The sequence below is a fragment of the Hippocampus bargibanti genome, linkage group LG07, assembly GCF_051943395.1.
Source record: "Hippocampus bargibanti isolate YZ-2025 linkage group LG07, ASM5194339v1, whole genome shotgun sequence".
Classification (NCBI taxonomy): Eukaryota; Metazoa; Chordata; class Actinopteri; order Syngnathiformes; family Syngnathidae; genus Hippocampus; species Hippocampus bargibanti.
In genome coordinates this window covers 8,173,691-8,192,699 of record NC_142740.1, presented here as the reverse complement: position 1 = coordinate 8,192,699, position 19,009 = coordinate 8,173,691, and the positions used below count along the sequence as shown (strand labels likewise).

Below are 19,009 nucleotides of genomic sequence, written 5' to 3'. Positions count from 1 at the left end.
GCAATTCAAACTCGACGAGGCTTGGGCTAACGTGGACGTAGCATTGCCAGGCACAGGGTGGAAATGAGACGGGTCCGATGTACCTGTGGGATCCGATGGTTGGTTCATTCTGTCACGTTTTGCAAGGTGGTGATGGCGGGTGCGGATCCCAAAAAGCAGGCAGGAGTGAGCAGGAGGTTGTTTGACAAATTGTATTAAAATAAAGGTCAGCAGGAACAAAATGTAAAATATCAAAATCATCTGAACGGAAAAAATACAAAGTATCAAAAGAAAATCAAGTGTAAAAGTCCACCAAGGTTAAACAAACACATGCACTGCATACACAATGCATACAAAGCATGCAACAAAAAAATGAACCGACACTGGATGGTCGTGCCGGGTGTACTTTTAAGTGTCAGTGATTAAAACGACCAGCACCTGCGAGGCTGCAGGCAGGGCTGACGTTGCTACCCGTTGGTCGCCAATCTGATCGGGACAACCTTATAATAAGCACTATTTTCATAATACACACCCACCACGGCTGGTGGAGTGATCTTCGGCGGAAGCACAAGACCGAACAGCACCAGAGGTTAAGTTACCAACAGTCCTTATGGAAGGTGACTCTCCTTCCATAAGCCATCAACGACCATCAAAAAGGTAAATAAAACATTATTTTACAGCAGTTTATTTCTTTAATTACAGTCCTCATGTAATGTGCCTCTTTCCAAACAGCAATGCCGTTTGACCTTCGACCTCCAACGCCATTCCATTAAGCCATCAATGACCTTCACAATTGCAAATAAAGTGACTTTATGATACAATGCAGTGTATTTCTTTCATTATACAACACAATAGCACATTTATTATACATAGAATAAGGTATGTTTCAACATTTAGCTTGTAGTCGACGTGCACATTCCACCATGATGTCCCTGATCCACTGGTGAAGAGACGCTTTGATCCTCTCCTCTTTCATCTGGAACTGCTTTATGTAACAAAGAAGGTACAGAAAGTGCTTAAGAATGAATGTCTCTCAGTGTCTTTGTGTTGTCATGTTATTTGTTATTTAGGTTTTTTTTTGTTCTTTTGACTTCAAGACGGCGCCGCGAGAGTGGCTGCCTTTCCAGCAGCTCCTGTTTTGCTTTTCTACTTTCATTTCTTTCATAACTTTGCTGCTGTGAAATGTAAATTTCTCCACTGCGAGACTAATAAAGGCAAATCCAATCCAATCCAATCCAATGTTGTGTGTAGTTTTAAGGCTTATTTAGTTGAAAAGTATATTTTATGGAAACATGGGAACGGATTATTCCCATTTTAATGGTTTCCGATGGGATTTTTTTTTTTTTGTGATACACACTTTTCGCCTTATACACTCTGTCTGGGAACCAATTAAGTTCGTAAGTTGAGGTCTTACTGTATTGGAAGTCACACAGCAGTGATCTGTTGTCCAATCAGCTACGGACAAGTGTTGGGAGAACATTTAGATTGAAAGTTGATAGTTGTTACATTCTGCTTTCACAACTATTCAACTAATAAGCTTCATAAATCCATGTAGACTAAACTAAACATGCAATAACATAATATGTTATAATATCTTTGTGATTGACCATTTTGGTGGCTTTTCATTTTTTGTGATGGTGGAAGACAGCTCGCTTGTTTATTTGCGCTCATCCTGGCAATTTTCTAATCTATCTAATAGCTATCTACCTAGCTGGCTGTCTATTAGATATCTAGCTCGCTGGCTATCTAGCTCACTATCTTTTAACGATATTGTTAGCTAACTATTCGATATCTATGAGTTAGCTTTGAGTGAATTGCCGCTGCTCACCCAGAGAAAAACTTATCCAGTGACTGTAAAGTGACCTTGAGAGTTTTGAAAGGCGCTTGAAATGAAATGTAGTATTATTATTATTATTATTATTATTATTATTATTATTATTATTATTATTATTATTATTATTATTATTATTATTATTATTATTATTATTATTATTATTATTGGCGGCCCGGTAGTCGAGTGGTTAGCACACTGGCTTCACAGTGCAGAGGACGCCGGTTCGCGTCCCGGTCCGGCCTCCCTGTGTGGAGTTTGCATGTTCTCCCCGGACCCGCGTGGGTTTTCTCCGGGTCCTCCGGTTTCCTCCCACACTCTAAAAACATGCATGGCAGGCAGATTGACCACTCCAAATTGTCCCTAGGTGTGAGTGTGAGAGTGACTGTTGTATGTCTTTGTGTGCCCTGCGATTGGCTGGCAACCAATTCAGGGTGTCCCCCGCCTCGTGCCCGAAGACAGCTGAGATAGGCTCCAGCAACCCCCGCGACCCTAATGAGGAATAAGCGGTACGGAAAATGAGATTATTATTATTATTATTATTATTATTATTATTATTATTATTATTATTATTATTATTATTATTATTATTATTATTAACCTGTTAAGCATGTTTTTTTGAAATATGAGCGTAAACCAGAAGACCTGTAAAGAACTCAGGCAGGCTGGGTAACCGGAACTGAAGCCTGCACCTCTGCAGTGTGAGGCAGATATGCAAACAAGTCCAGTACCCACTCTCATTTAATTATTTGTACATTTAAAGGATATTTAAAGGATTGTGGACTCTTCCAATAATAGCTTTTAAGGATAAAGCGGATTCAGAAAACAGATGGAAATTTTCAACGAAGTCAATAGTTCAACAAAAAAAAAAAAAACATGAAAAATATGTTTGTTTTGAAGGTAAACATGAAGACTGTCCTTGCCAGCATCTTACCTTTATAAATATTATCTTTATCCCTTTATACTCAACAGTATGGTATGTGCAATGTACTTTGTTTAGCATCTAACCGTAAATAAAAATGTAATTCAAACTTGATCAAAACCTTGGAAATATTAAAAAAAAGGATGTGCCTTTCTTTAGGTATTTTAAACACTCACCCACAGCTTGTCTCCAGCAGACTCTCCCCGACCTGCAGAGACGCCATGCCAAAGTCTGCTATCCGAATATTGTTCTTCTCATCTAATAACAAATTCTCTGGCTTTAAGTCTCGGTGGCTGGATGAGAGGATGCAAAAGACAAAAAAGGGTTACAAAAGTCAAACCCATTAAAATTGCTCTTGATATAGCTGTCATGTTTACCCTTGTTCGCAGAGCAGTTTGGTAACTTCAATAATGCAGATTGAAAACATTTAGGAACTGTAATGAATTTATGATTGACATTCTGTGTAAGGCAATGTTAATCAATTGCTGTGTCCCCGTGACCCACATCTTTCTATTCTTGCCAATTTGAGACAGATTTTATGGAAATTGCAAAGAATATCCCAATAATAATTTTATAAACAACAATATATTTGATGAGAAAATATATGTCCAGCGTATCCCATTTCTAAACAAATGATAAATCACAAAAAGCATCTAGGAAGCTGTAATGCATGATCAAAAATGAAATATATTCAAAGCACATAAGGACATATTTTCTTTATCATCCTACCAGCATTTTTGTCAATCATCTGGTTAGGGGGGGTGTGGTCTTATGTCGGCCCCTGTTGTATTGATGAAAAACTATGGCCCCCTGGAGCATTTAAGTTGCCCATCCCTGGGTTAGATATGACACACCATATGGAGTGGCTGTGGCAGAAGTCCAAAGCTGAAATGATCTGTCGGAAGAATTTCCGCGCTTCTTGAGGCGTGAGTCGGACTTTCTTCACAAGGTAGTCAAAGAGCTCTCCACCAGACACATGCTCAAGTACAAGGTACCTGCAAAGAGGCAAGATTTTGCACTTTAAACTTATCCTTGAGTATTTCCACTACCTCGACGAAACTATACTTTTTTGTTTTCTACTTCTTTCATAATTTTTCTTGCTGTAGTTTAAGAAAGTTTCCATTGTGAGTCAAATAAATGTTTTCTTATCTTTTCTCGTTTGAGTACCTTTACATGTGAACTGAGTATATTCAACAACATAAATGTTTTTCATTGTATCATAACAAATATTGAATTTATTCAGAATCTAACAAAACAACGTAGCCACAAGGGCGCACAAGCCAGTGTCTTATTGTGCCGGTCCCAAGCCCGGATAAATACAGAGGGTTGTGTCAGGAAGGGCATCCGACGTAAAAAAAAAAAAATTGCCAAAACAAATATGCGAATCAAACCTATGAATCCCATACCGGATCGGTCGAGGCCCGGGTTAACAACGGCCGCCATTGGTACTGTTGACCTTCAGGGTGCCAGTGGAAAATGGACTACCACCCTTTTCCTTTGGTAACTGTCGTGTCGTCAGTCTAATCCTTGTTCGCTTCCCCAGATAAATCTTGTGATCAGTTTGTCCCATTCCACAAATTGTTTTTGTGGTATGGGTATTGGTAGCGACTGGTAGAGATAGCAACCTTGAAAGAATATTCATTTTCACTATTTCAATCCTGGATCTTAAATCTAGGATGGGTGTTGACGATCTCCCCACGTCTGCCTTAATGACTTGGTTAATCTTTGTATAGTTTGATTCAAACAGTTTGTCTATGTGCTTTGTGATGTACACGCCGAGATACTTTACTCTTTCAGCATCCCACCTTAATTTGTAATTTCCCTTAATTGACTTTGATGGAGTGTAATTTAGTGCTAGGATTTGTGTTTTAGTCACATTCAGTCTATATCCTGAGTAGTGTTCATATTATTCTCGTTGTTGCATCAGTATCGGGAGGCTATCTTCCGGTTGTGTCAAATATATTATCAGATCATCAGCAAACAGGCTGAGTTTATGTTCTGAGTCTCTCCTCTCCACACCCTTGATGTTGTGGTTCTGTCTGATTGCTTGGGCTAGGGGTTCATTGAAGATATTGAATAATGTTGGTGAGAGGCAACATCCTTGTCTTGTCGATCTTTCTAGTATTATTCGGTCTGTCAGGCTGCCATTCACTTTCACTCTTGCAGTTGGCCCATTATATAGTGTTTCTATATTTCTAATTGAATCTTTGTTAAAGCCGAATTTACCCATGACTTTGCATATATAGGCCCAGCGGTCACTATCAAATGCCTTTTCTGCATCCGTGCTCACCAACATTGCACTTGTTCCCGCCTTGTGGATCGCCTCCACCATGTGTATAGTTTTTCTTATATTATCCTGGGCCTGTCTATTTTTAATGAAACCTGTCTGTTCTCTATTGATAATATTGGGCATGACTGTCTCATATCTTTTTGACATAATCGAAGTATATATTTTATAGTCGACATTAAGTATGGATTTTGGTCTGAAGCTCCTGCATAACTCTTTATTTTTACCCTCTTTTGGTATTATAGAGACGATTGCCTCTTTCCATGTTGGGGGAATTTTACCCTCCTTCATGAAATACAAGTGAAAACATGAAGATTTAGCCTTTTGTTCATCTGTGAGGATCACATGAACTTTTTATTGCCTTAAACTCATTTTCAGAGCAAGAGAAACACGTTTTAAATGTTTTCTTGATTGTTTTAACTTTTATGATGAAATTAGAGTCTATTTATGCTGCAGAGTGTCACACTAAATGACAGTCAACTAAAGTCAACGTTTCAGGCAATAAAAAGTTCACATGATCATCACAGCTAAACAGAAGGCTGAATCTTCATGTTTTCACTTGTATAAGTGTCAGATTAGCACTCTGCAGCCTAAATAAACACACATTTAGTCATAAAACTTAAAACCATGAAGAAAACATTTACTTCAGAAAACGTGTTTCTCTTGCTCTGAAAATGCGTTTTGCGGTTGAGAAGCTACCTCGAAGGGAAAGAAAGCCTCACCCTACCTTCTTTACAAAGGATTCTCCGATCTCTCTATCAGGAGAGAGGAGCCACTGAATTGTACAAGCAGCTCTCATTGGTAGTGCAGTCTAATAAAGAGACCCCGCAGACCTTTCTACTCCGTGCAATGGATCTTCGTCAAAGGATTATTTTTGCATCTCAAGAGTCCGAATCAGGTTTGAAGTATGATCCTACATTGGTCCAGAGTTTATTCCTGCACACAGTTCTGACAGGGTTACAGAGTGACAATGTAAATAGTGACAAACTTTCCTCCTGCTAACCACCACATCAGATGAAGTACTGTTAGAAAAATTCCACATAGAATGTGCAAATGAAAAGGAGAGACAGGAAAAAAAGAAAAATGCTGCTGCACAGGTGATAACAGTGAACACTATCCAGTTAGATGACACACCAGCCCCTATTGGGAAGAAGACAGTCTTAAAGCAGAATACTGTTACTGTGCCGAATGAAATCCTTTCAGAGATCAAAGAGATGACGTCAGAGATAATGCTTTTAAAGGGGCTGCGGGCAGAAGTGTCCCAGATCAAAGAGATTATTCAGAAATAAACAGCCACTTCTCAGCCCACCAGCGGAGGACCTGAACAGGTCGTCTTCACTCCACCTTCACCATATCAGGTAGATCCACCAGCCAGGCACTACTACACCCAACACTCCCCATCAGCTCTTCAGCAGTACCACCCAACACCAGGTCCCAGGACGATGAGGGGGGCAGCCGTTCGCCCCTCAGCAGTAATACATGCCCCGTCGCCCTCAGCCCAGGTGTTATTCTTGTATCAGTCAGGTGAAGAATATTGTCAGCACTGTTTTAAATGTGGAAGTAGTGAACATTTCAGGGCAGGCTGCAAAGCACAGAACTCAGCCAGTAACCATGCTTTAAACTACAGAGACAGATAGGTCCCAGTGTTACAGTGGTGTTATGAAAATGGAATGTAAGCCCCACACATGTGGCCCCGTTCAGAAGAGACATAAGCAGTCATTTTTTCGAGCGTACAGATAAGAAACAGTGTGGCAAATTACCTTCGGTCATGGAGTTAGTGGGAAATAAATGTCTTATTCTGTGCTTTTTGGGTAACAAAAGGGTTGAAGCACTCTGGGACTCGGGGTCCCAGGTGTGTGCTGTAGATGAGTTATGGAAAAAAACGAACTTACCTGACGTGTCATTGAAAAATGTGAATGAGCTTATTGACCCTGATAATACTCTCAATATTGTGGCAGCTAATGGAACGGATATGCCTTATGTAGGATCGCTTGAGATACCATTTAAACTTGGTGCGAATGATCCAGGGCTACTTGTACCAGTTTTAGAACTAAAAGGTGACCAGCAACAGTGTCCTATCATAGGGTTTATTGTCATTGAGCGTCTTGTGTTAGATAGCCTCTCTAATGAGACACAAACAGGGGATACAGAAAAGCTATTGAAATCGGTTAGACTAGCTAATCCCCACCTTAAGCGCAATGAAGCTGCCACTTTCATAAAAGCAGTTAGTGTGGGACAAGCGCATGAGTACCGTGTAAAAACAACAAACGAGAGATTCACTATAGGCATAGCTCACTTCTTATTCCATGCAAAGTACAGGCTAAGCCCTTTAAGGAAGATGTTACATTGTTTTTTGAGCCAAGTGAAAACCCACAGTGGCCAGATGGCCTCGAGTTTTGTGACTCGTTTGTCTCAGTAAAGGCAGGTTCTATCCCTAGGACAGTTGTTAGTGCCCAGAACCCTACTAACCATGACATTAGGTTTCCAGTAAAGACTATTATTGGTACAGTGCAGTCAGTAGGGTCTGTCTACCCAGCTAACATATTTAAAAGAGACTTTCCTTCAGCGGTTGTCAATGAGGTCCATGTCCAGGATACCACCATCCCTCTCAGTGAGCAGTGGGACCCCCCTATTGACCTTTCTCATCTGGACGAAGATAAAAGAAAGACCGTTCAGCAGATGTTGAGAGAGGAATCGGCATCATTTTCAAAATCGGACGACGACATAGGGTTTGTGGAAAACCTACAAATGGACATTTTGTTAAAAGACACTGAGCCCGTTTCAAAGACATATATTTCTGTCCCAAAGCCACTGTACAGAGAGGTGAAAGACTATTTACAGGACTTGATAGCGCAGGGGTGGGTGGAAAAGTCCACTTCCCCCTACTCATCCCCTGTCGTCTGTGTCAGGAAAAAATATGGTACACTGCGCTTATGTATTGACTACAGAGAGCTGAATCGGAAAACACACCCTGACCGGCACCCCATCCCACGGGTACAGGACGTGGTGGACAACCTTGGGGGTAACACCATCTTCTCGCTGCTGGACACAGGCAAAGCATACCATCAGGGGTTCATGTCCAAAGAGAGCCGACACCTGACCGCTTTCGTGACCCCTTGGGGCCTTTATGAATGGATTCGAATCCCTCTTGGACTCATGAATGCACCAGCAGCGTTCCAGCGGTGTATGGAACAATATCTGGAGGGGTTACGGGACGAAATATGTGTCCCCTATCTTGAAGACATTCTTGTTTTCAGCGGGAAGTTTGACAACCACGTTGAGGACGTCAGGCGAGTGTTGCGACGTCTCAGAGAAAATGGAATAAAACTCAAATCCCGAAAGTCTGACCTCTTCAAGCCAGAAGTGAGGTACTTCGGCAGGATTGTCTCTGCTGAGGGGGGCAGAATGGACCCGGCAGATACAGCCGGAGTGCGACCCCTGAAACACAAGCAGCCAGGCACTGTCGGTGAGATTTGAGCCATTTTGGGACTATTAAGCTATTATAGGCAATACATCAAATTTTTCTCTTGTATTGCTAGTCCCTTGTATGATTTGCTTAAAGACCCTCTCAATGTTGAGAGTTGCTATGTAGACAAAGAAAAAAATGGTAAGTGAGACATAACAGTGTGTCTTCCAACACACATATTTAGTGGAGTGATGAGCAGCAGTCAGTGTTAGAGCAGCTAATAGACTGCCTAGTTCAACCACCAGTTTTTAGGTTTTCCTGACTTCGCGCATCCTTTCATACAGATGCCTCCAACCGGGGTTTAGGTGCTGTGTTGTACCAAAGACAAAATGGCAAACTTCGAGTGATAGCCTATGGCTCTCGGACTTTAACTGCAGCTGAGAAGAATTAAACTAAAGAATTAAATAACATACACTCGGGCAAGTTGGAAGTTTTGGCGCTTAAGTGGGCGATCACAGACAAGTTTCGTGAGTATTTGTACTGTGCACCATTCTTCACTGTGTTTAGTGACAATAATCCACTCACTTATGTACTGTCGACTGCCAAGTTAAATGCAACTGGGTGCAGGTGGGTCGCAGAACTTTCTGATTTTAATTTTACTGTTAAATATCGTCCTGGTAAGGAAAATGTTGATGCAGACTGTTTATCTAGGATGCCTCTTGATAAGGTAACATATATGGAAGGATGTACAAAAGAAATGAGCGAACGCTGGTGCGTATGGCTGCCGCTGCTCACCTGCAGAAAAAAAATATCCTGTGACTGTAAAGTGTCCTTGAGAGTTTTGAAAGGCGCTTATAAATGAAATGTATTATTATTATAAATGTCATATGATGCTGTGAGTGCTGCCGTACAAGCAGTTGACCAAAAGAACGAATCTAGTGCAGCTTGGTCGATGGGAATCTCAGCTACGTGTGCCGAGGTGTCACTACACACACCGATAGCCCCATTTACTGTTGGACAGATCAAGCTAGATCAAGAGACTGACCCCATTATAGGACATATTATTAGATACAAACTGGCAGAGACGAAACCGCTAGGTACTGAACTAAGAAAGCATTGTCCTCAAATGGTTTATTTTGTGAGGGAATGGGACAAGCTGCACTTTAATGATAGAGGTGTTTTGTACAGAAAAACGGCAAACAGAACCCAACCACTGCTTCCTGAAAAACACAAGGTGACAGTGTTAAAAGAGCTGCATGATGAAATGGGCCACCATGGTGTAGAAAGGACTCTTTCCCTTGTAAGGGATCGTTTTTACTGGCCCTTTATGCAAAAAGAAATAGAGGACTATGTACTGAGAGTGTGTGTGTGCCTAAAAAACAAAAAGCCCAACCGTGAGGCCAGATCCCCTCTCACTAATATGGTGACTACTCAGCCTTTTGAACTTGTCTCTGTTGACTTTTTGCATCTTGACAAATGTAAGGGTGGTTATGAATACGTGTTTGTGCTAGTAGACCATTTTACACGTTTTGCTCAAGTTTATGTGTAACCGGCCTCAGGCCTAGGGGATACCTGGGTCAGTCCAAAGGCGTCACAGGCAGGTAGCACTGTGAACGACGAGGAAAAGACGACACGAGACAACCGTGTTAATCAGCTTCACACAGCGGCCTTTATGATTTACTCATCAAAACATCAATTCAGCAATTTCAATATCAGAATACATTCATGTGTATCTATACATTCAACATCTATACATTGTATATATATATCCTCCACATTCGCACATGCTTATATACGTCTGCACGCTCGTGTGTGTTGTACTGGGAACTACAATTGATATCCAAAAATGCAAATTCATCAAAGCCACAAAACAAGGTTTCATCACCCAACAAGTCCCCAATTAACATTTTGAGGATGTCTAACACTTATTATTTTGAATACCTGTGAACAACGAGGAAAAGACGACGAGACAACCGTGTTAATCAGCTTCACACAGCGGCATTTATGACTAACTGTGCATGCGTGAGCTGAGCCGACATCGTCTTCCTCTGTTCCATTCACAGGTGCATAGCACCCTCTCCTGACTTGGTAGTCTAATCGAATAACATACAGTAACGGAGGTCGTTCCTACACTCTCCCCTGCTTTAAAAGATGTCCCCCGACATCTTGACTATACCAACAACAAGTAGTCAAGTACCAGTAGAAGCACAGTCATCTGTCGGGTCTCCGTAGGGTGGTGTCAGTCACATTCAAATGCAAGTCTGCTGTCTAATAAGTCTATACTGTCGGGGTAGTTCACATGATCCTCACACCTAAACAAAAGGCTGAATCTTCATGTTTTAACTTGTACAAGTGTCAGATTAGTACTCTGCAGCCTGTATAGACACTAATTTCACCATAAAACGTAAAACAATGAAGAAAACGTTTAGTGCAGAAACGTGTTTCTCTTGCTCTGAAAATGTGTTTAAGGCAATAAAAAGTTCACATGATCCTCACAGCTAAACAAAAGGCTAAATCTTCATGTTTTCACTTGTATAAGTGTCAGATTAGCAATCTGCAGCCTAAATACACACAAATTTAGTCATAAAACTTAAAACAATGAAGAAAACATTTACTTCAGAAAACGTGTTCCTCTTTCTCTGAAAATGCGTTTAAGGCAATAAAAAGTTCATATGATCCTCAGAGCTAAACAAAGGATTAATCTTCATGTTTTCACTTGTATAAGTGTCATATTAGCACTATACAGCCTATTTAGAAAGTAATTTCATCATAAAACTTCAAACCATGAAGAAAATATTTAGTACGGAAAACGTGTTTCTCTTGCTGTGAAAATACGTTTAAGGCAATAAAAAGTTAATATGATCCTCACAGCTAAACAAAAGGCTGAATCTTCGTGTTTTGACTTGTATAAGTGTCAAATTAGCCCTCTGCAGCCTAAATACATACACCATAAAAGTTAAAACAATGCAGAAAACATTTTGTTCAGAAAACGCGTTTCTCTTGCTCTGAAAATGCGTTTAAGACAATAAAAAGTTCACATGATCTCCAGAGTTAAACAAAAGCCTTAATCTTCATGTTTTTACTTGTATAAGTGTCATATTAGCACTGTGCAGCCTCTTTAGAAACTAATTTTATCATAAAACTTCAAACCATGAAGAAAATATTTAGTTCAGGAAACGTGTTTCTCTTGCTCTGAAAATGCGTTTAAGGCAATAAAAAGTTATGATCCTCACAGCTAAATAAAAGGCTGAATCTTCGTGTTTTGACTTGTATAAGTGTTAAATTAGCCCTCTGCAGCCTAACTACATACACCATAAAAGTTAAAACATTGCAGAAAACATTTTGTTCAGAAAACGCGTTTCTCTTGCTCTGAAAATGCGTTTAAGGCAATAAAAATTCATATGATCCCCAGAGCTAAAAAAAAAAGCCTTAATCTTCATGTTTTCACTTGTATAAGTGTCATATTAGCACTGTGCAGCCTATTTAGAAACTAACTTCATCATAAAACTTCAAACCATGAAGAAAATATTTAGTTCAGAAAAAAGTGTATCTCTTGCTCTCTGAAAATGCGTTTAAGGCAATAAAAAGTTCATATGAAACTCACAGCTAAATAAAAGGCTGAATCTTCGTGTTTTGACTTGTATGTGTTAAATTAGCCCTCTGCAGCCTAAATACATACACCATAAAAGTTAAAACAATGGAGAAAACATTTTGTTCAGAAAACGCGTTTCTCTTGCTCTGAAAATGCGTTTAAGGCAATAAAAAGTTCACATGATCTCCAGAGTTAAACAAAAGCCTTAATCTTCATGTTTTTACTTGTATAAGTGTCATATTAGCACTGTGCAGCCTATTTAGAAACTAATTTCATCACAAAACTTCAAACCATGAAGAAAATATTTAGTTCAGAAAACGTGTTTCTCTTGCTCTGAAAATGCGTTTAAGGCAATAAAAAGTTCATATGATCCTCAGCTAAATAAAAGGCTGAATCTTCGTGTTTTGACTTGTATGAGTGTTATATTAGCCCTCTGCAGCCTAAATACATACACCATAAAAGTTAAAACATTGCAGAAAACAATTAGTTCAGAAAACGCGTTTCTCTTGCTCTGAAAATGCGTTTAAGGCAATAAAAAGTTCACATGATCATCACCGCTAAACAGAAGGATGAATCTTTATGTTTTTCACTTGTATAAGTGTCAGATTAGCACTCTGCAGCCTAAATACACACAAATTTCATCATAAAACTTAAAACCATGAAGAAAACATTTACTTCAGAAAAAGTGTCTCTTGCTCTGAAAATGCGTTTAAGGCAATAAAAATTCATATGATCCCCAGAGCTAAACAAAAGCCTTAATCTTCATGTTTTCACTTGTATAAATGTCAGATTAGCACTGTGCATTTAGAAAGTAATTTCATCATAAAACTTCAAACCATGAAGAAAATATTTAGTACGGAAAACGTGTTTCTCTTGCTCTGAAAATGCGTTTAAGGCAATTAAAAGTTCACATGATCCTCACAGCTAAACAAAAGGCTGAATCTTCATGTTTTGACTTGTATAAGTGTCAAATTAGCCCTCTGCAGCCTAAATACATACACCATAAAAGTTAAAACAATGCAGAAAACATTTTGTTCAGAAAACGCGTTTCTCTTGCTCTGAAAATGCGTTTAAGGCAATAAAAAGTTCACATGATCTCCAGAGTTAAACAAAAGCCTTAATCTTCATGTTTTTACTTGTATAAGTGTCATATTAGCATTGTGCAGCCTCTTTAGAAACTAATTTCATCATAAAACTTAAAACCATGAAGAAAACATTTACTTCAGAAAAAGTGTTTCTCTTGCTCCGAAAATGCGTTTAAGGCAATAAAAATTCATATGATCCCCAGAGATAAACAAAAGCCTTAATCTTCATGTTTTCACTTGTATAAGTTTCATATTAGCACCGTGCAGCCTATTTAGAAAGTAATTTCATCATATAACTTCAAACCATGAAGAAAATATTTAGTTCAGAAAAAAGTGTTTCTCTTGCTCTGAAAATGCGTTTAAGGCAATAAAAAGTTCATATGATCCTCACAGCTAAACAAAAGGCTGAATCTTCGTGTTTTGACTTGTATAAGTGTCATATTAGCACTGTGCAGCCTATTTAGAAACTAATTTCATCATAAAACTTCAAACCATGAAGAAAATATTTAGTTCAGAAAACGTGTTTCTCTTGCTCTGAAAATGCGTTTAAGGCAATAAAAAGTTCATATGAAACTCACAGCTAAATAAAAGTCTGAATCTTCGTGTTTTGACTTGTATGTGTTAAATTAGCCCTCTGCACCCTAAATACATACACCATAAAAGTTAAAACAATGCAGAAAACATTTTGTTCAGAAAACGCGTTTCTCTTGCTCTGAAAATGCGTTTAAGGAAATAAAAAGTTCACATGATCTCCAGAGTTAAACAAAAGCCTTAATCTTCATGTTTTTACTTGTATAAGTGTCATATTAGCACTGTGCAGCCTCTTTAGAAACTAATTTTATCATAAAACTTCAAACCATGAAGAAAATATTTAGTTCAGAAAACGTGTTTCTCTTGCTCTGAAAATGCGTTTAAGGCAATAAAAAGTTCATATGATCCTCAGCTAAATAAAAGGCTGAATCTTCGTGTTTTGACTTGTATGAGTGTTATATTAGCCCTCTGCAGCCTAAATACATACACCATAAAAGTTAAAACATTGCAGAAAACAATTAGTTCAGAAAACGCGTTTCTCTTGCTCTGAAAATGCGTTTAAGGCAATAAAAAGTTCACATGATCCCCAGAGTTAAACAAAAGCCTTAATCTTCATGTTTTTACTTGTATAAGTGTCAGATTAGCACTCTGCAGCCTAAATACACACAAATTTCATCATAAAACTTAAAACCATGAAGAAAACATTTACTTCAGAAAAAGTGTCTCTTGCTCTGAAAATGCGTTTAAGGCAATAAAAATTCATATGATCCCCAGAGCTAAACAAAAGCCTTAATCTTCATGTTTTCACTTGTATAAATGTCAGATTAGCACTGTGCATTTAGAAAGTAATTTCATCATAAAACTTCAAACCATGAAGAAAATATTTAGTACGGAAAACGTGTTTCTCTTGCTCTGAAAATGCGTTTAAGGCAATTAAAAGTTCACATGATCCTCACAGCTAAACAAAAGGCTGAATCTTCATGTTTTGACTTGTATAAGTGTCAAATTAGCCCTCTGCAGCCTAAATACATACACCATAAAAGTTAAAACAATGCAGAAAACATTTTGTTCAGAAAACGCGTTTCTCTTGCTCTGAAAATGCGTTTAAGGCAATAAAAAGTTCACATGATCTCCAGAGTTAAACAAAAGCCTTAATCTTCATGTTTTTACTTGTATAAGTGTCATATTAGCATTGTGCAGCCTCTTTAGAAACTAATTTTATCATAAAACTTCAAACCATGAAGAAAATATTTAGTTTAGAAAACGTGTTTCTCTTGCTCTGAAAATGCGTTTAAGGCAATAAAAAGTTCATATGATCCTCACAGCTAAATAAAAGGCTGAATCTTCGTGTTTTGACTTGTATAAGTGTTAAATTAGCCCTCTGCAGCCTAAATACATACACCATAAAAGTTAAAACATTGCAGAAAACATTTTGTCCAGAAAACGCGTTTCTCTTGCTCTGAAAATGCGTTTAAGGCAATAAAAAGTTCACATGATCATCACCGCTAAACAGAAGGATGAATCTTTATGTTTTTCACTTGTATAAGTGTCAGATTAGCACTCTGCAGCCTAAATACACACAAATTTCATCATAAAACTTAAAACCATGAAGAAAACATTTACTTCAGAAAAAGTGTCTCTTGCTCTGAAAATGCGTTTAAGGCAATAAAAATTCATATGACACCCAGAGCTAAACAAAAGCCTTAATCTTCCTGTTTTCACTTGTATAAGTGTCATATTAGCACCGTGCAGCCTATTTAGAAAGTAATTTCATCATATAACTTCAAACCATGAAGAAAATATTTAGTTCAGAAAAAAGTGTTTCTCTTGCTCTGAAAATGCGTTTAAGGCAATAAAAAGTTCATATGATCCTCACAGCTAAACAAAAGGCTGAATCTTCGTGTTTTGACTTGTATAAGTTTCATATTAGCACTGTGCAGCCTATTTAGAAACTAATTTCATAATAAAACTTCAAACCATGAAGAAAATATTTAGTTCAGAAAACGTGTTTCTCTTGCTCTGAAAATGCGTTTAAGGCAATAAAAAGTTCATATGAAACTCACAGCTAAATAAAAGGCTGAATCATCGTGTTTTGACATGTATTTGTTAAATTAGCCCACGGCAGCCTAAATACATACACCATAAAAGCTAAAACAATGCAGAAAACATTTTGTTCAGAAAACGCGTTTCTCTTGCTCTGAAAATGCGTTTAAGGCAATAAAAAGTTCATATGATCCCCAGAGCTAAACAAAAGCCTTAATCTTCATGTTTTCACTTGTATAAGTGTCATATTAGCACCGTGCAGCCATTTTAGAAAGTAATTTCATCATATAACTTCAAACCATGAAGAAAATATTTAATTCAGAAAAAAGTGTTTCTCTTGCTCTGAAAATGCGTTTAAGGCAATAAAAAGTTCATATGATCCTCACATCTAAACAAAAGGCTGAATCTTCGTGTTTTGACTTGTATAAGTGTCATATTAGCACTGTGCAGCCTATTTAGAAACTAATTTCACCATAAAACTTCAAACCATGAAGAAAATATTTAGTTCAGAAAACGTGTTTCTCTTGCTCTGAAAATGCGTTTAAGGCAATAAAAAGTTCATATGAACCTCACAGCTAAATAAAAGGCTGAATCTTCGTGTTTTGACTTGTATGTTAAATTAGCCCTCTGCAGCCTAAATTACACCATAAAAGTTAAAACAATGCAGAAAACATTTTGTTCAGAAAACGCGTTTCTCTTGCTCTGAAAATGCGTTTAAGGCAATAAAAAGTTCATATGATCCCCAGAGCTAAACAAAAGCCTTAATCTTCATGTTTTCACTTGTATAAGTGTCATATTAGCACCGTGCAGCCTATTTAGAAAGTAATTTCATCATAAAACTTCAAACCATGAAGAAAATATTTAGTTCAGAAAAACGTGTTTCTCTTGCTCTGAAAATGCGTTTAAGGCAATAAAAAGTTCACATGATCTCCAGAGTTAAACAAAAGCCTTAATCTTCATGTTTTTACTTGTATAAGTGTCATATTAGCACTGTGCAGCCTCTTTAGAAACTAATTTTATCATAAAACTTCAAACCATGAAGAAAATATTTAGTTCAGAAAACGTGTTTCTCTTGCTCTGAAAATGCGTTTAAGGCAATAAAAAGTTCATATGATTCCTCAGCTAAATAAAAGGCTGAATCTTCGTGTTTTGACTTGTATGAGTGTTATATTAGCCCTCTGCAGCCTAAACACATACACCATAAAAGTTAAAACATTGCAGAAAACAATTAGTTCAGAAAACGCGTTTCTCTTGCTCTGAAAATGCGTTTAAGGCAATAAAAAGTTCACATGATCATCACCGCTAAACAGAAGGATGAATCTTTATGTTTTTCACTTGTATAAGTGTCATATTAGCACTCTGCAGCCTAAATACACACAAATTTCATCATAAAACTTAAAACCACGAAGAAAACATTTACTTCAGAAAAAGTGTTTCTCATGCTCTGAAAATGCGTTTAAGGCAATAAAAAGTTCATATGATCCTCACAGCCAAACAAAAGGCTGAATCTTCGTGTTTTGACTTGTATAAGTGTCATATTAGCACTGTGCAGCCTATTTAGAAACTAATTTCATTATAAAACTTCAAACCATGAAGAAAATATTTAGTTCAGAAAACTTGTTTCTCTTGCTCTGAAAATGCGTTTAAGGCAATAAAAAGTTCATATGATCCTCACAGCTAAACAAAAGGCTGAATCTTCGTGTTTTGACTTGTATAAGTGTCATATTAGCACTGTGCAGCCTATTTAAAAACTAATTTCATCATAAAACTTCAAACCATGAAGAAAATATTTAGTTCAGAAAACGTGTTTCACTTGCTCTGAAAATGCGTTTAAGGCAATAAAAAGTTCATATGATCCTCACAGCTAAATAAAAGGCTGAATCTTCGTGTTTTGACTTGTATAAGTGTTAAGCCCTCTGCAGCCTAAATACATACACCATAAAAGTTAAAACAATGCAGAAAACATTTTGTTCAGAAAACGCGTTTCTCTAGCTCTGAAAATGCGTTTAAGGAAATAAAAAGTTCACATGATCTCCAGAGTTAAACAAAAGCCTTAATCTTCATATTTTTACTTGTATAAGTGTCATATTAGCACTGTGCAGCCTCTTTAGAAACTAATTTTATCATAAAACTTCAAACCATGAAGAAAATATTTAGTTCAGAAAACGTGTTTCTCTTGCTCTGAAAATGCGTTTAAGGCAATAAAAAGCTCATATGATCCTCAGCTAAATAAAAGGCTGAATCTTCGTGTTTTGACTTGTATGAGTGTTATATTAGCCCTCTGCAGCCTAAATACATACACCATAAAAGTTAAAACATTGCAGAAAACAATTAGTTCAGAAAACGCGTTTCTCTTGCTCTGAAAATGCGTTTAAGGCAATAAAAAGTTCACATGATCATCACCGCTAAACAGAAGGATGAATCTTTATGTTTTTCACTTGTATAAGTGTCAGATTAGCACTCTGCAGCCTAAATACACACAAATTTCATCATAAAACTTAAAACCACGAAGAAAACATTTACTTCAGAAAAAGTGTTTCTCATGCTCTGAAAATGCGTTTAAGGCAATAAAAAGTTCATATGATCCTCACAGCTAAACAAAAGGCTGAATCTTCGTGTTTTGATTTGTATAAGTGTCATATTAGCACTGTGCAGCCTATTTAGAAACTAATTTCATCATAAAACTTCAAACCATGAAGAAAATATTTAGTTCAGAAAACGTGTTTCTCTTGCTCTGAAAATGCGTTTAAGGCAATAAAAAGTTCATATGATCCTCACAGCTAAACAAAAGGCTGAATCTTCGTGTTTTGACTTGTATAAGTGTTAAGCCCTCTGCAGCCTAAATACATACACCATAAAAGTTAAAACATTGCAGATAACATTTTGTCCAGAAAACGCGTTTCTCTTGCTCTGAAAATGCGTTTAAGGCAATAAAAAGTTCACATGATCATCACCGCTAAACAGAAGGATGAATCTTTATGTTTTTCACTTGTATAAGTGTCAGATTAGCACTCTGCAGCCTAAATACACACAAATTTCATCATAAAACTTAAAACCATGAAGAAAACATTTACTTCAGAAAAAGTGTTTCTCTTGCTCTGAAAATGCGTTTAAGGCAATAAAAATTCATATGATCCCCAGAGATAAACAAAAGCCTTAATCTTCATGTTTTCACTTGTATAAGTTTCATATTAGCACCGTGCAGCCTATTTAGAAAGTAATTTCATCATATAACTTCAAACCATGAAGAAAATATTTAGTTCAGAAAAAAGTGTTTCTCTTGCTCTGAAAATGCGTTTAAGGCAATAAAAAGTTCATATGATCCTCACAGCT

The 19,009-nt window shown here is 37.5% G+C and overlaps 1 long non-coding RNA gene across 2 annotated transcripts; it reads right to left on the bottom strand.

Moving 5' to 3' along the window:
• Positions 1 to 800: 800 nt before the first annotated feature.
• LOC148895344 (uncharacterized) lies at positions 801 to 4,247 on the bottom strand. Of its 2 annotated transcripts, none has more exons than XR_016115587.1 (4): positions 4,139 to 4,247; positions 3,587 to 3,727; positions 2,909 to 3,025; positions 801 to 964 (listed from the first exon to the last, which is right to left on the bottom strand). It is a non-coding gene; the product is annotated as an uncharacterized LOC148895344 (long non-coding RNA). The 2 variants fall into 2 exon arrangements; XR_016115588.1 differs by having other exon boundaries at positions 801 to 961.
• Positions 4,248 to 19,009: the final 14,762 nt, after the last annotated feature.